This window comes from Neopelma chrysocephalum, unplaced genomic scaffold (assembly GCF_003984885.1).
Source record: "Neopelma chrysocephalum unplaced genomic scaffold, ASM398488v2 Primary Assembly neopelma1_131, whole genome shotgun sequence".
Lineage (NCBI taxonomy): Eukaryota > Metazoa > Chordata > Aves > Passeriformes > Pipridae > Neopelma > Neopelma chrysocephalum.
The window spans coordinates 1189364-1202984 of NW_020897793.1; positions in this window are offsets into that span (position 1 = coordinate 1189364).

Genomic DNA, 13621 nt, shown 5'->3' on the forward strand with positions numbered 1-13621 from the left:
CTGTAGTTCGCGGCGCGGCGCCCGCCAGGCCCCGGCGCGGCCCCCGCAGCAGGCGGGCGGGTCCCGTGGCATGGGCGGCACCGAGGGGCACAGACCGCCGCGGCGGGACCCGCCGCCGCCTCCGCTCCGTGGTCTGGAAGGCGGGGTCGGCGGAGCCCGCCGCGGGCAGCGCGGAGCGGCCCCACCCCGGGAGCGCCCGCGCCCGGGCCCGGGGAGGGGGTGGTGGGGCGGCTTGGGGGGCTTCCGGGGCATCCCCGGCACCGCCGGCCCAGAACGGGGAAGGACAGAGCCCTCCCCGGGAGTTGGGGAAGGCGCTGAGCCCGCCGTGCGCGGAGTCCATTAAAAGTTTGCCGTTCCTCGCCCCGGGCACGGAGCCGCTTTGCTGCTGGCGGGGCTGCGGGGCACTCACCGCGCCGCCACAGCCCCGGTCCGGCCCGGCCCGCACGGCCGCGCCCGGCGGGACACACGTTCGGCACGGGAGAGCCCCGCGCAGCGAACACGGTGCCGCGAACGTGCGGCTCGCACAGGCTCCCGCTGCCACGGGCTGTTCCAGCCACCCACGTGCCTTAGATTTATGCGCACCTTTGAGGCTTTAATTAGTGCTACACGCACTGTGCGGAGCGAAAAAACGCTCCGCGGAGGTTGTGTCATGCGGCAAATACGTGTGGGCATCAAACAGCCACCAAATTCAACGTTTTACGTTCCAGAAGCAGTATTTTGTAAAATGCTTGTGGAATAGAAAACTAGGGATGCACGACTAGAAAAGCAATATATTAAAAAAGAACATCACACTCGCAGATGTAGTTTGGTAATTTTTCGGAGGAGTGAGGAACTCAAAAGAAAAAAAGGAGCAAAAAAACCTCTACAACCTTGAGCCTAAAATGGCCTCACAACATGTGCTCATATTTGCCATCCATTGTTTGAGGCTTTATAGTACAGGTCCCAAATGCAAAACAAAAAATCTAAGAGGCTGATTTCACTGCACGGAAGAGGTTAGAGTTGTCTCAATGCCTCTAGCTAAGAAACATTACTTTTTTCTTAATTTTCTATTTACTTTACCCAGTGCAAAATCACTGGCCTTCAATGAGGAGATGCAGGACTCTGGTTTTGTTCAGTGATCCTGTGAGTCAATCTGGTCTTTACCTGATACCTACTGATGTGTTAGCAGCTTCTAAGTATTACTTCTGATGGACAAAATGTGCACTGTAAAGCCAGTGTACAACAGGTGCTATCAGAGAAAGGGAAGATAAAACTGACTGGGCCTTGCGAGGAGATGTACAAGCTTCATTGGAAATATGGTTGGGATTGGTGTTGTGTCAGAGAAGGTTTACAAGCTCATCTTACCACCTGACTCAGTTATCGAAGAGCCACTGGAAACAGGTCACTAACTTTAAAATTCATAATTTGAATACAAAAAGTGGGATTTTTTTTCCCTGAGACTACTCTTGATCAGAGCTCCTAATAAGTGCATTTAAACTTGAAGAGTAAAATGGAGAGCTAAACCAGTTTGAGTTTTGCATAGTCTTACTTGGTGACTAACTGATCTGAGACAAGAGGAGAACACAGGACTGTGAGAGCTCAAAATACCTTGAGGCTCTGTGAAGTTCTTTACAAGATAAAGAAAAGTTTGTCCAGAGAACCAGAAAAAGTGAAGAATGTGGCTTGAGTGAGGAACTGACACCAAGAAACTAATAGGAGATAGTTTCTATTTTGATATGAAGTTAAAAGAGTTGAAATTAAATTAAAACTGTTTCTAACACAGAGCCTGGGCTACCTAAGTCACTTACTCAAGTAACTTAAAAAATTTTGCAGTCTAATGATAGTAATTGGATGTCATTTGAAAGCTCTCACACACCTTATACCTCCAGGATAGCTTCACATTTCCAGCAGCATTTCCAGTCTTTGCAGACTCCCCATACAGAGTAATCTAAACCACTGCAGATTCATGGTCATGATGGAATTTCCCATGACTAACAGAGGATAAATTAAACTCATTTATGTGCTGCCTGTCCTATCTTGGGTATCAGCAGAAGTCTCTAAGCCTAATAAAGCCTTTTACTAAGATGATGATGGAAAACAAACATTGTTGTGTTCAAGAACAGCAGAGATGGGCCAGTTTTACTGCCCCTAACATACTTGAGATACTTTTGAAAATTTCACATCTTGTGTCTTAATAGGCTTGGCAGTTAACATGTTAAGGTTTGCTATTTCCATTTTCATCTGGCTTACCTCAAATATGCAAGTACCAAGGCAGAGCAAACAAAAGCCAAATCTCATCTATGTTTGGCAGTAGGTAAGTTTAATTCTCAGAAGGTGGAATTTAACAGGCATCTTATGCTTTTTGTGAAATTCCATTACTGATAGTTACCGTCTCCCTTCACACACAAAAAAACAACCCCAAACCAAAACAAAAAACCAAAACTCATCCACAAAAACCTTTTACAAAAACAAAAAGCCAGATATGAAATACTGCAGTTTGGCATTTGCCTCCATGAGAACAGCAGTAGGAGATAAGCAGCCATCTTACAACTATAGCTTTTCTACCTTAAAACTTTTCTGAGAAAGGTATAAGTGAGTCTTATAGCTTCCCATTACTGTTCCCCATCAAGAGAAACTATCATCTGTCCTACTTATAATAAAGTCAGAAAGCCCTGAAAAGCACAGCTTAAATACATCAAAGCTACAGATAAGAGAGATAAAAGTATAACAGTAGAAGGAACATATAAGAGGGACAGAACAGTTATTTGGATGCATCACATCTTAATACACTCTAGAACCCTCCCAGTTCTCTTTTTGAGGTTCTGGGCCAAGATCTCTGTAGGGGGAATAAAACAGACTTTTCAAAATGAGCTGTAACCTAGCTAGTATAGTCTTTCACATAATTCAGTTTTGAGACACCATTGAAACATTTTAAACTGTTTCAGTTTCTTCCAGAAGAAAAGGTAGGCAATGCAGCAGGAAAATGGAAGGTTTCTCATGCAGCAGATACCCTTGGGGCAGATGAAGACAGTCATATCCTTCCAGAAGCTGTCAGGAAGGTTTCTCAGTGCTGCCTCATGGACCAAACCTAGCATTTGACAGTAATATCAGCTTAATTGAGACTACAGGCTTTAAAGGGACCATAGCACTAGGTATCCTTCATACCAAGTACATGAATTAACAGCACAATACATCCTTGCTCCACCCCTTTTCCCACAAAAAAGAGAATGAGCTCCATAACCCCTTGCCCTGTTCCCTGCGAGGCGCTGCCCAAGAAGCAAAGAGCAGCTCACATTACTCCTCATGCCCATCCCGCTCCCCTCACAACTGTGCAAAGCCAGCAGCCTCTCAGTCCACTCATCAGCTTCTCCTTTGCCTCTTCCCTGTTCTTCTGTCTCAGCCTAGTCACGATTTGTCTCCCAAGTCCTCCCCAGCTTCCTCTAGTACTTCCTTCCTTGCCTCTTGTCCAGGTGGGAAGGGATGGGGGTGAAGAGGATGTCCTGCTGCACTCAAAGCTGCTGCAGTGCTTTCATGTCCCAGTTAGCACCACTCAAAATGCTAAACATTTTGGTGCTTTTTGCCTTTTCTCTGCAAAATGTCAATCCCCTCCTGTTCCTGTCCTTCAAATGTCACCAGGCACACACGGGTGAGAGCGCACAGGCCCTCGACATTTCGATTCACCGGGGCTAGAATGTTCCCCTTGCTATTTGCATAGCAAAGGTGAAGGGAGGGTAAAGAGCCACATTAAGTAACTAATTACCATACTTTGGTCAACTTCTCCGAAAATAGTCGCTCACACGTTCATTAGTATCGCTATTAACGCTTGCTATAGGAAGTGCAGCAGCAGCTCCCCGGGGACTGGGCAAGAACAGCGGCACCGAGAGATGCAGCAGCTGCATCTGGGCACATGTGGTGGGTGCACCCAGGCTGGACACCGGGTGCCCACCAAAGCTGCTCTGCCACTGCCCTCCTCAGCTGCACGGGGGAGAGAAAATATAACCAAAGGTTCATGGATCGAGATAAGGGCAGGGAGAGATCACGCAGCAATTACTGTCACAGGCAAAACAGAATTGACTTGGAAAAATTAGCTTAATTTATTACCAATCAAATCAGAGTAGGATAATAAGTAAAACTAAATCTTAAAACACCTTCCTCCCATACCTCCCTCTTTGCAGGCTTAACTTTGCTCCCAGTTTTCTGTACCTCCTCCCCCCTCTCACATATTCTCATTCCTCTCTCCAGCTGCAGTTGTGCAGTTTTCTTCTTCCTCTTTTTAAATCCATTATTCCAGTGGTGCTGTCACCATTGCTGATGGGCTCAGCCTTGGCCAGTGGTGGGCCCATCTTGGAGCCAACTGGCATTGGCTCTATTGGACACAAGGGAAGCTTCTGGCAGCTTCTCACAGAGGCTCCCTCTACCCTACCTGCTACCAAAACCTGGCTACACAAACCCAATACAGCCATCATAAAGCAGAATGTACAGGGGCAGGGAAGGAGAGGGAGATCTGCAACCCAAGTATGATTTCTGTGAAGAATATGGCTTTTCTTAGTGAGGCATTTCCAATGGATAACGTATTGCTTATTTCTGACACTGAACCCTGAGAAGAAAAACTGAAAGGGATTCAAAGAGGGGATCTTTATACAGTTTGGGATCGTTTTTTTCAGTATTTGCATCCTAATGTAGCTATCTCCTCATATGAGGTGGTCAAGCCAAGGCATTAAGTTCAGTAACTGAAAGGTTAAAACAAGTACTGCTGGACAGAACAAAGGAATGCTCATATGAGTCCCAGTTCTCCATGATTAAACAAAAAAAAAAGAAAAAAAAGTTACCTGGATTGTGGCATTACTGAGCCAGGCCCAGGCAGCCAGCAGAAAAAGTTGTGCTACTCCACTCTCTCTGGCCTCCACACCCATCTGTTGCAATCACAAGAGGCAGCATCGTCTCTGCAGTGTAAGAGCCTCTGGAAAGACTCGTTTGACTCGATGAACCAACAGTAGTCATTCACCTACGGCTAAATTCCCAGTGGTTTTCTGTGCAGTTTTTTCCCCAGGTGATCAGCCTGTAAATCTACTGGAAAAACCTGTGGTGAAACACCAGTGGGAAAAGCGCAAAGGAGCTTTCACCTTGTTATAATCATCAAGGTCAGAGCTTTATTCTGCCGTGCAGTTTATCCCAGCAAGCTCTGCTGAGAAAGCAACCACCTGCACTGTTTCCCACTGAAGATTTTACAATGTGCCAGCATGTTTCAGGGGAAAAAAAAAAAACAAAAACCAAAAGCATTTGTAGTAAGGATGCAGCCTATCTTAGAAAGCTGCAAGGAAAGTCTAGGTTCCTTGGTCCTTTGAACCAAAGAAGTTCCCATTTTTTGTTAAGGAATGAAAGGGGGCTGACTCTCTTAAATGCCTGAGTTCTTTTGCAGCTTTATAGGAGGAGCAGATTGAATACCAACCTCTCTTTGAATTTTTTTGACTCCTTCTTTTAAGATCTTATTGTTTCACATTATTATTGAATTTCTGTCTGCCTTTACAGCAGTAGCCCTTAAGGAAAGCTACCAAAGTGCACCAGCATAATGCTTGTTGGGCAAAGAGAAACATGGGAACACAACAAGGAATTGGTGTTTTAAATTGTTCTTATAACAAGCTCATTGGTGGAACTGTCATTGTCCTATTCTATTTCTCCTCCAGCAATAGGGGAGCAGCCATTTCTGTTGCCTACTTTGCTTCCTTCATCTTTTAAAAAGGGCAGGTATATGACCAACATTTTATGTCCCTTTGTCCTCTAATGTGGCTTTTATGTGCAGATCCTGTAACCTGTAACATTACCTTTTGAGTTTTAATTTATAAGATTTTTGTTTTCACCTTCGTATTTCCCAAGTACTTGTTTCTACTTTTTAGAAGGAGTAGAACTTGCCCAGTAACTAAGCACTTCTACAGCAGTTACAAAACATTAAATCCCAGCAACAGCAGGCCAACAATTATGTTGGTGCACTGAGATCAGTACGTGTGGCCATTGAGGGTTGTGTGCAAAGCTACACAGGACAGCAACATAAACTACAACTGGAAAAGAAAATCCACAGAGAATTAAAGCTTGTGGGACTAGTGAGATCTGCATGGATATGTCCTTGAACGTCATGACAGAATTTTAATGTACTATCTAGCAAATTAAGCTGATAAAACGAAAATTAAAAAACCAAATAATTAAATGAAGGTTTCCTCGTGGGAAGGTAGGAGGCAACAAAATACCAGTTAGTGACTTTACTACTTTCCTCCCAGAATACAGCCCTGAATAAATTACTTTCACCTTTATCAGAATACAATGCAGCACTATGAGGAAAAGCTGCAATGCCTTCTGTCTCTTGCACAAGATCCTGGTACACCCAGGGCCATACATTGTGCCAGTCCTGCAAACCTGTTCACACTTAAGGATCATTGCCTACAATAGAACCTTGTCCCATTAAATGGTCAAAGATCACTCTGCAGCATCAACAGAGGGCCTGTTAACAAGTGCTGGCAGAGTATATTCAGAAATGTATTTAAAGATTATAACAAAAGGCTAAAAACAACCTGTGCACTGCTTGGTTCTTTAGACATATCGAAGAAATGACTCATTAATGGACCTAGCCACATGTAAGGGCAACAGAGCATGCAGTGCATTTACTGTCCAAAAGCCCATTATTATTCTAATAATACACTGGCCTGCAGGCAGCCTCCTTATGCTGTACTTCTCTGCTGGGTCTGTGACCTTGAAATTCTGAGATAAATGTTTACGGTGCAGCACTTTTTTTTTTGGTAAACATTTGAAAGAAGTTGGAGGAATGTATTGATGCAAGAGCTTAGGCTCAAACTAAGATGCTACAACTAACTCAGAATGTCTCCTTCCTGGTTTTCGTAACAAATAAGCCTTGTACCACACCTGGTGGACAACAAAAATTAACTCCCTTTTTGTCTTTTGAGTGTGATACCAAAGGGCTTGATCAATATGCAGAAACCACAGGTGTCTAGTTGGTGCTTTCTTGTGCCTTTCAGATAGTAAATACTTAAGCATACTTGAAAGCTCATTTCAACCGAAATACCTTTGCTGATCACCTGGTAAGCCAACACACAGCAGACAAGAACTGCGGTTCATTAAAGAAGGCAAAATCATTCCATGGGCTACTTCAGCAGAGTGTTCTGTCTTCTAATGCAAGGTATAGGAAATCTTGCTCCCTACATGCTTTCTCAGTCTTGCAGAAAGCTGCTCTGTGGCTGCCAAGTCCTTCCTGTCCCATTCAGTTCCCAGACTCTAATTTTGAACACAGACCACTCCCCCCCAAAAAAAACCAGTAGTATTTGGCTTGATTTTCCATATTATCCCCACCACCAAATGCAAGATTGGGCAAGGACTGAGTAATCATATAGGACTTCTAACTGGTTTCATCTTTGCATAAAGTAATCACTTTGGTCATTATCAGCTTGGACCAGATTCAGGCATGCTGGAGAGAAAAAATCAGAATTCTTTCTCAATCCACTGAATTATCCACCAACAGTCATCAGAAGCTGAGACAGGAAAAAAACCGTATTTGAAAGAGCATTGATCCCTGTTCTTCATTTTTATTGGGTGTATGTCAGCAGGTACAACTACTGAATGTTTCTCTATGAAATACATGTTCGATTAAGCAGAAAAGATGTTTTAAAGCAACAATAGCTCTGTGCTGGGCTCCAGTGACACCTACTGGTAAATAAAGAAGTTACCAAACATTTCTTGAGAATGTAACAGCATTAATTTACACACCTGCCCTTAGGATCACTAATAAATATTTTTTTTGGCAGCTCAGGCTATGAACCATATTACAATTCGTGTTAGAGTTGATGAAACTGTGTTTATATTTCAAAACGGAGCTTTGACTCCATCTGATTATTAACTACGTGAAACTGCATTTTTATCACTCTAAAGGTATTTTGAAGTCATACAATTTACAAATCTACTGGCAGCAGTAGATTAAGATAGGCCAGTGAATTTATGGCTTACTAGAGTACACTGGGACATGTTTGCAATGATTTTCCTAGTAATTTCATTAATATGACTGTAGTCAAAAAGTAAATAATACATCTCCATTTGCTTTCAATTGCATGCCTTTTAGCATGGATTCCAAAAATTAAGATCCCATTTAGTAGCACAGCTGGGCTGAGCTCATGGCTTTGCTTCTGACACATCCTTGCTGTTTGTAGTGCTGAACTGGTTTGTCACAGCTGTGTCAGTCTGGTAGGTCATACAGACAGTTCTGAATGTAACTTCAGCCAGCACTTGCAAAAGAATAAATACCAGTAAACTCCCCAAATGACAGTTGGGGGACCATGATTCAAATAAGGTATTTCCAGTGGCCTTTTAGCAAAAACTGGAACAAGCAGCTCTGTCTATGGTGGAAATAAGTAGTCTCATTTCTACATGCCTTTTCATTAGATAATGCAGCCAAGGGCAATCAACTTCTTTTTAGGTACTTGATTATTTTTTTTTAAATAAAATTATATCCACTACAACTCTTGAAAAAACCCCACATGATGCAAGACTTTCCCCACAGAAGATGGATGCAATACACATGATGCACATTCAGAGACACCACAGCTGCCAACTGGAACATGCAGAAGCAACACAACAAGCAAAAGCAGTCCTACTGCTTTGTGCACCACACTCATCTCCCTGTCTACATTAGGCTCCCCTGTGTGAACTAGTTTAGTGTATGGGCATGAATATTTCTATTTGAGACAATCTGGGACTGAGGGATTTCTTTTGAGATTGACATGGAAATAACACATGCAAGATTTTCAAACCACAGTCTGGCCAAACAGTTGTCAGGAACCCTCACTGATGGAGGTCTTGCCATTCACGTTGCTCTAGGAAACTTTGCCCTTACTGTATCTGGCAAGCTTAGAGTTGTCTCAGTTTCATCTCTAACACTGAGGTACTTTCAGATATGGCTGAACAAAGCCACAAAGTTTTTATCCTTCTTTCAAAGAACTGAAGCTTTCTATCCAAAAGCCTACTTTGGTAAAGTCTGCCAGTCCAGTGCAAAATGTCCCAAGACAAGAAAAATGCTGTATGGAGTGAGGAGTCAGCATGGCAATGAGCACCCACCACCACAAAAAGCACAGCTCTCAAAGTGTCAGCCCAGGCATCTCAGATCAAAGACTGCACAGATTTTTTGAGTACCAAACTTCAAGTTGAAAAATCACTCCTGACAGAACACACCAGCCAGATTTGCACAGGCAGGAATATTGTTATAGGTTACTGCAGAGCAGACACAGACAGGAGCAAGGCAACTTAGTTCTATGGTAGAACACTTGCAATTAAATGCTGATCCCAGTTCTCAATAACAAAAATCTTCTAAGATAGACCATAAAGAAAACAATTTCTAAAGGAAGTGTAGAGCCATTTTTAGAAGTCAGGTTATACATCTGTTAAGTGCTAGTTCAACATTGATTTCTACAAATATGTCCATAATAATGACTTCACAAACCTGTGTACATAATTAGAAAACATTACAGAAATTGCAGTATGTTGCAGCTTGAAGATCTGGTCAAAGAATGTAATTCTTTGGTTTTAAACATGATGCATTAAACTTCATCAGAACAGAACTGTGCTTGCTCCCATGGAAATCAGATGCCCAGCTGTTACTCCCTGGCCCTCTGCATTCAGGCCCTGGGTTAACCACAACTTCTGTGAAGTGCAGTGTCGGGCAAACTCATAGGAAGTCGTCATGGTGACAAGCAAATGCAAATAAAGAGATGTATATAGAAAGAACAAGCCCATAAAAACCAAAGAGACTGTGTATTCATACCCTGACTAAACAGAGATTCACATAATATATTATACCAGGATTAATGATTCTCATAAATTAGATGTTAACTTCTCCACAGTGGAGCAAAAATATTTAAATGAAATGGAGGAAAATCCATCCAGTCAAAGATAAGTGGGAAGCTTTTCTTGACAAATGAGGGAAGCCCAAGTAACCTGTTTCCAAGTTTCCATTTAAACCAGTAGTTTAAATGTCTCATTATTTCAAAAAAGACAAGCCCAAAGATATCTTTCATGTGAACAGATGCTGCGCTGTTTTCTTGAAGCTTCAGGCTTAGAGGCAGATTTTTCCTGCAGCTGCAGAATGCAGTCAACAAGCCCACTCTGTTCCAGGGTTGCTATTCAGACCTTTGGGGCAGCAGTGAAAGAAGATCACAGCAATTTCATGCTGGTTTTGCTGCCCTACAAAGATATGAGCAGCAGATGCAAAAACGAATCATGCCTAGATTGCAGGGGAGGAAGATGTGCCAAACTCCTTAGGAAAACAAGGTATAGAAGATTTAATCAAGTACAACTTTTACAAATAATCTCCTACTTCAGAGTACTTTTGGTGCCATGGCACTGCTTCTGTAACAGCCCACACTCTGGCTGAGTTACAGACATTGAGTTCCGTCTGCAATTAAATACCACATGAGTAGGGCCCCTGTATCCCTGCTGGAACAGATTTTACAGGCATTGGCCTCTCTCCCTGTCAGCAGCACTTCACCTGTGGCCCATGTAGGTTCTCAGCATTGTGTTCTGCATCTGACATTACTCCTGAACCACCATCCACCACACTTGTTTTACAATATGAATGTAATAATAATAACAAGAGAAATTCCAACTGCAGATACAGAAAAACCTTTGCAGGCAGGCAGGGGAACAAGGTGCTCAGAGAGGCTCTGTAGTTACCATCCTTGAAGATTTTCAAACTTAACTGGATAAAGCCCTGAGCAGTTGGGTCTGACCTTAGAGCTGACCCTGTTCTGAGCAAGAGGTTAGAGGAGAGACCTCCTGAGGTCCCTTCTCACCAGGGCTATTTTATAATTCTGTGATAAATTACATAACCAAGTAAGTGCCAAGTGATCCATATTCTACTTGAAAATGGCACCCCATATATACATACACCCACACTAATACCTATGCATTAAAATATACTAGCTTCAACTCTCTATGATTTTAAGAGCCTAAATCAGAGCCTACAGGATACAGCATTCTTTGTAACACCAATGCTGTAGGTTGGGATGGCTGCAGTGCATGAATAGAAAATATAAGTCTCAGCACTCACTGGGTTGTTCAGATCAATAGAATAAGTGTGCATTGTTAGACATTGTCTTTTCAGTATTCCAAGGGAGAGGATATAAAGAATTAGTAGCAATTTGGAGGTGCATAGATTGCTTTGTTTAGCCATGAGTTAATAGCAAACCCTAGCATTTAGGGAGTTAAGAGTCTTGGAAGCAAAGCTTGGTGAAAAGCAGCCCATTGACTAGATATCAGAATGACCCTAATCAGAGTTAGCCACACTTAGATATGAACTTACAAAATTAGATAAAAGTAGAGGCACAACAGAGCTAGAAAAGCAAGTTGTTGCAATGGAGTCTGTCAAAATCCAGTTACTGAGCTTTGTCATCTCCCTGTTTTTGAGGGCACTCAGCAACCTCAAGTGAGTACATTCATGTTATATTACACTTATGTCCTGTTTATTTGTACTGATTTCCCATCTTTCATGCTAAACTCCAGAAATCTAATCTATATTTTTCTCTACAGCACAAGGAAGTTAGTGTGAAGCATGCCTGCTAGTAGCATTGATTCATCCAAAGAGTCCTCAGATTGGTAAGTTGGACATAAAAAAAGAACAGGACTTCAAAAATCAGATGGATGAACCGCCTCTGGTGAAGCATGTTTGAAGTCTAACCTTTGATCTGCTTCAGGCCATACTTGTCTGTCTCCCTGATTCCAGATGAAGGCTGAGCTGGTACAACTGGAAAGTCCTCCCCCTTCCCTCCCAAATCAGCAACTCTGCCTTAGTTGGTGGCTGCACCTGTACTGCAGGCAGGATATCTGTGCCCTGAGCCTCCACTCAGACCAGCTCTCCCTCAGGCAGAGGACTGTAAAAGCCAGAACTGCCACAGTGTCCCTGCTGCTGGCACCCAGTGTGGGCAGGCAGATGAGAGCAAACTGGTGTGACTCCAGCAAACCTGCTCTCATATCCCTCCACAGGAGACACTTGAGAAGGTACAAGGCAAGCACAGATCTCCTTCCTCTCTGCTTATGTTTCATTGTACTTAGACATTTACAATCAATATTTACTGTTCTGCTTGTTGGTAAGTTGTGAGTCAGGAGACTTCAGCACATTCCTTGCTAGAGAACAGGGATTAAACTATCAGATCTTACTTGGTTATATGTTTATGCTGAAAACTAATAAGAAAACACTATTTTACAAAAGTATTACACTTCAAACCTGCTGAACCTGAGGCAGTTAATTCAGTTGAATTTTGAAGTCCAGAAAGGTTTTACACGTTACTATAACAATGGCTGCACCACGTTAGACTGTAGAACCCTTTAATGCAATATCCTCTCTCCTGCCTAGGAAATAGGTCAAGAACAGGGCAAGTGTGTAGTAGTTTACAACTGATGCAGGAGAGCACCAAAGGGCTCTGCAACCTGCCACCCCCACCTCTGGGTGCCCTGTGCTTACGGCCAGGTCAGATACAGTGCACCTGCAAAGACTCCATTTCACTTTAAGGTGCGTTTAAGTTCAGACCCTCACACTGGTCTGGCTGAGCAGGTCTAAAGTGTACCATTTAATCCTGAAGTATGTTTTGGGTAAGCCTCACTACGTGTGATATGCCTCGCTGATCTGGACCCTGACTCAGCTCTTCCATTAGACCTTGGACACACCTCATCCCTATGGTCTTGTCTAGTGAGGACTGTGGCCTGCCACTGGACCTTCCCAGAAGTCTCGTGGGATTAGCCACTTCCTGCACCTGCCTTGCTGTCATCCCCAGCTCCTGGCTTGCCTACCTTGCAGAGCAGCCTACTCTTACTACTCCCTGACAGCAATCTCTCTTTGAAACTAAACAGGAAGCCCAAATCTAACCTAATATAAAACCAAACACCAATTTGGTAATAATTAAGGTGCACTAGAAAAGTCCTTGATGAATGCGATCCCCTCTCCCAGGTCCTTCTTCAAGCTCCATCAAGAAAGTATAAAATGCAAGCTCTCATATATTCTAGGTACAGAACAACGAAAGACAACTGGCCCATAAAAGCCACACTTCAGAAAAAAAGTAAGATCAAGCTTCTTTACAGCTTTCTTTACACGTCTACTGGCTGGAAACCTGCTGCATGCCTGTGGCACCTTGTATGAGAAGTCAGACTCAGTAATCAGTAGGAAACAGAATTAGCAGTGAAGGCAATGATATTCACGCAGTGCAATTTACAACAAGGCATCTGTCTGTGCATGAATTAGTATTTTCCTTAATTATCTGTAATAGGAAATCCCAAGATTCTCAGCTGGCCCTGTCAGTCAATATTAACTACAGACTTGGAAAATGATACAAAAATAGAAAGGAAATTGAATCCTGCGGAGGCTGCAGTAGCACTTTACAGGGAATGTAAATAGAACTTCACTGGGAGCGGCTGTATTGGCACTGTTGGTCCCACTCCACTGCAGAGTTTGCCAACACACCACACAACAATACAACGTGACATCCAGTTAACTTGCAGCTCTCAAGTAGTGCAAAAAGAGCACCAGAGATAGAAAAACTGGTAAAAGCAGCAAGTCCAGAGCAACACGTGATGATTATCCACCTACACTCACCTTTTAATG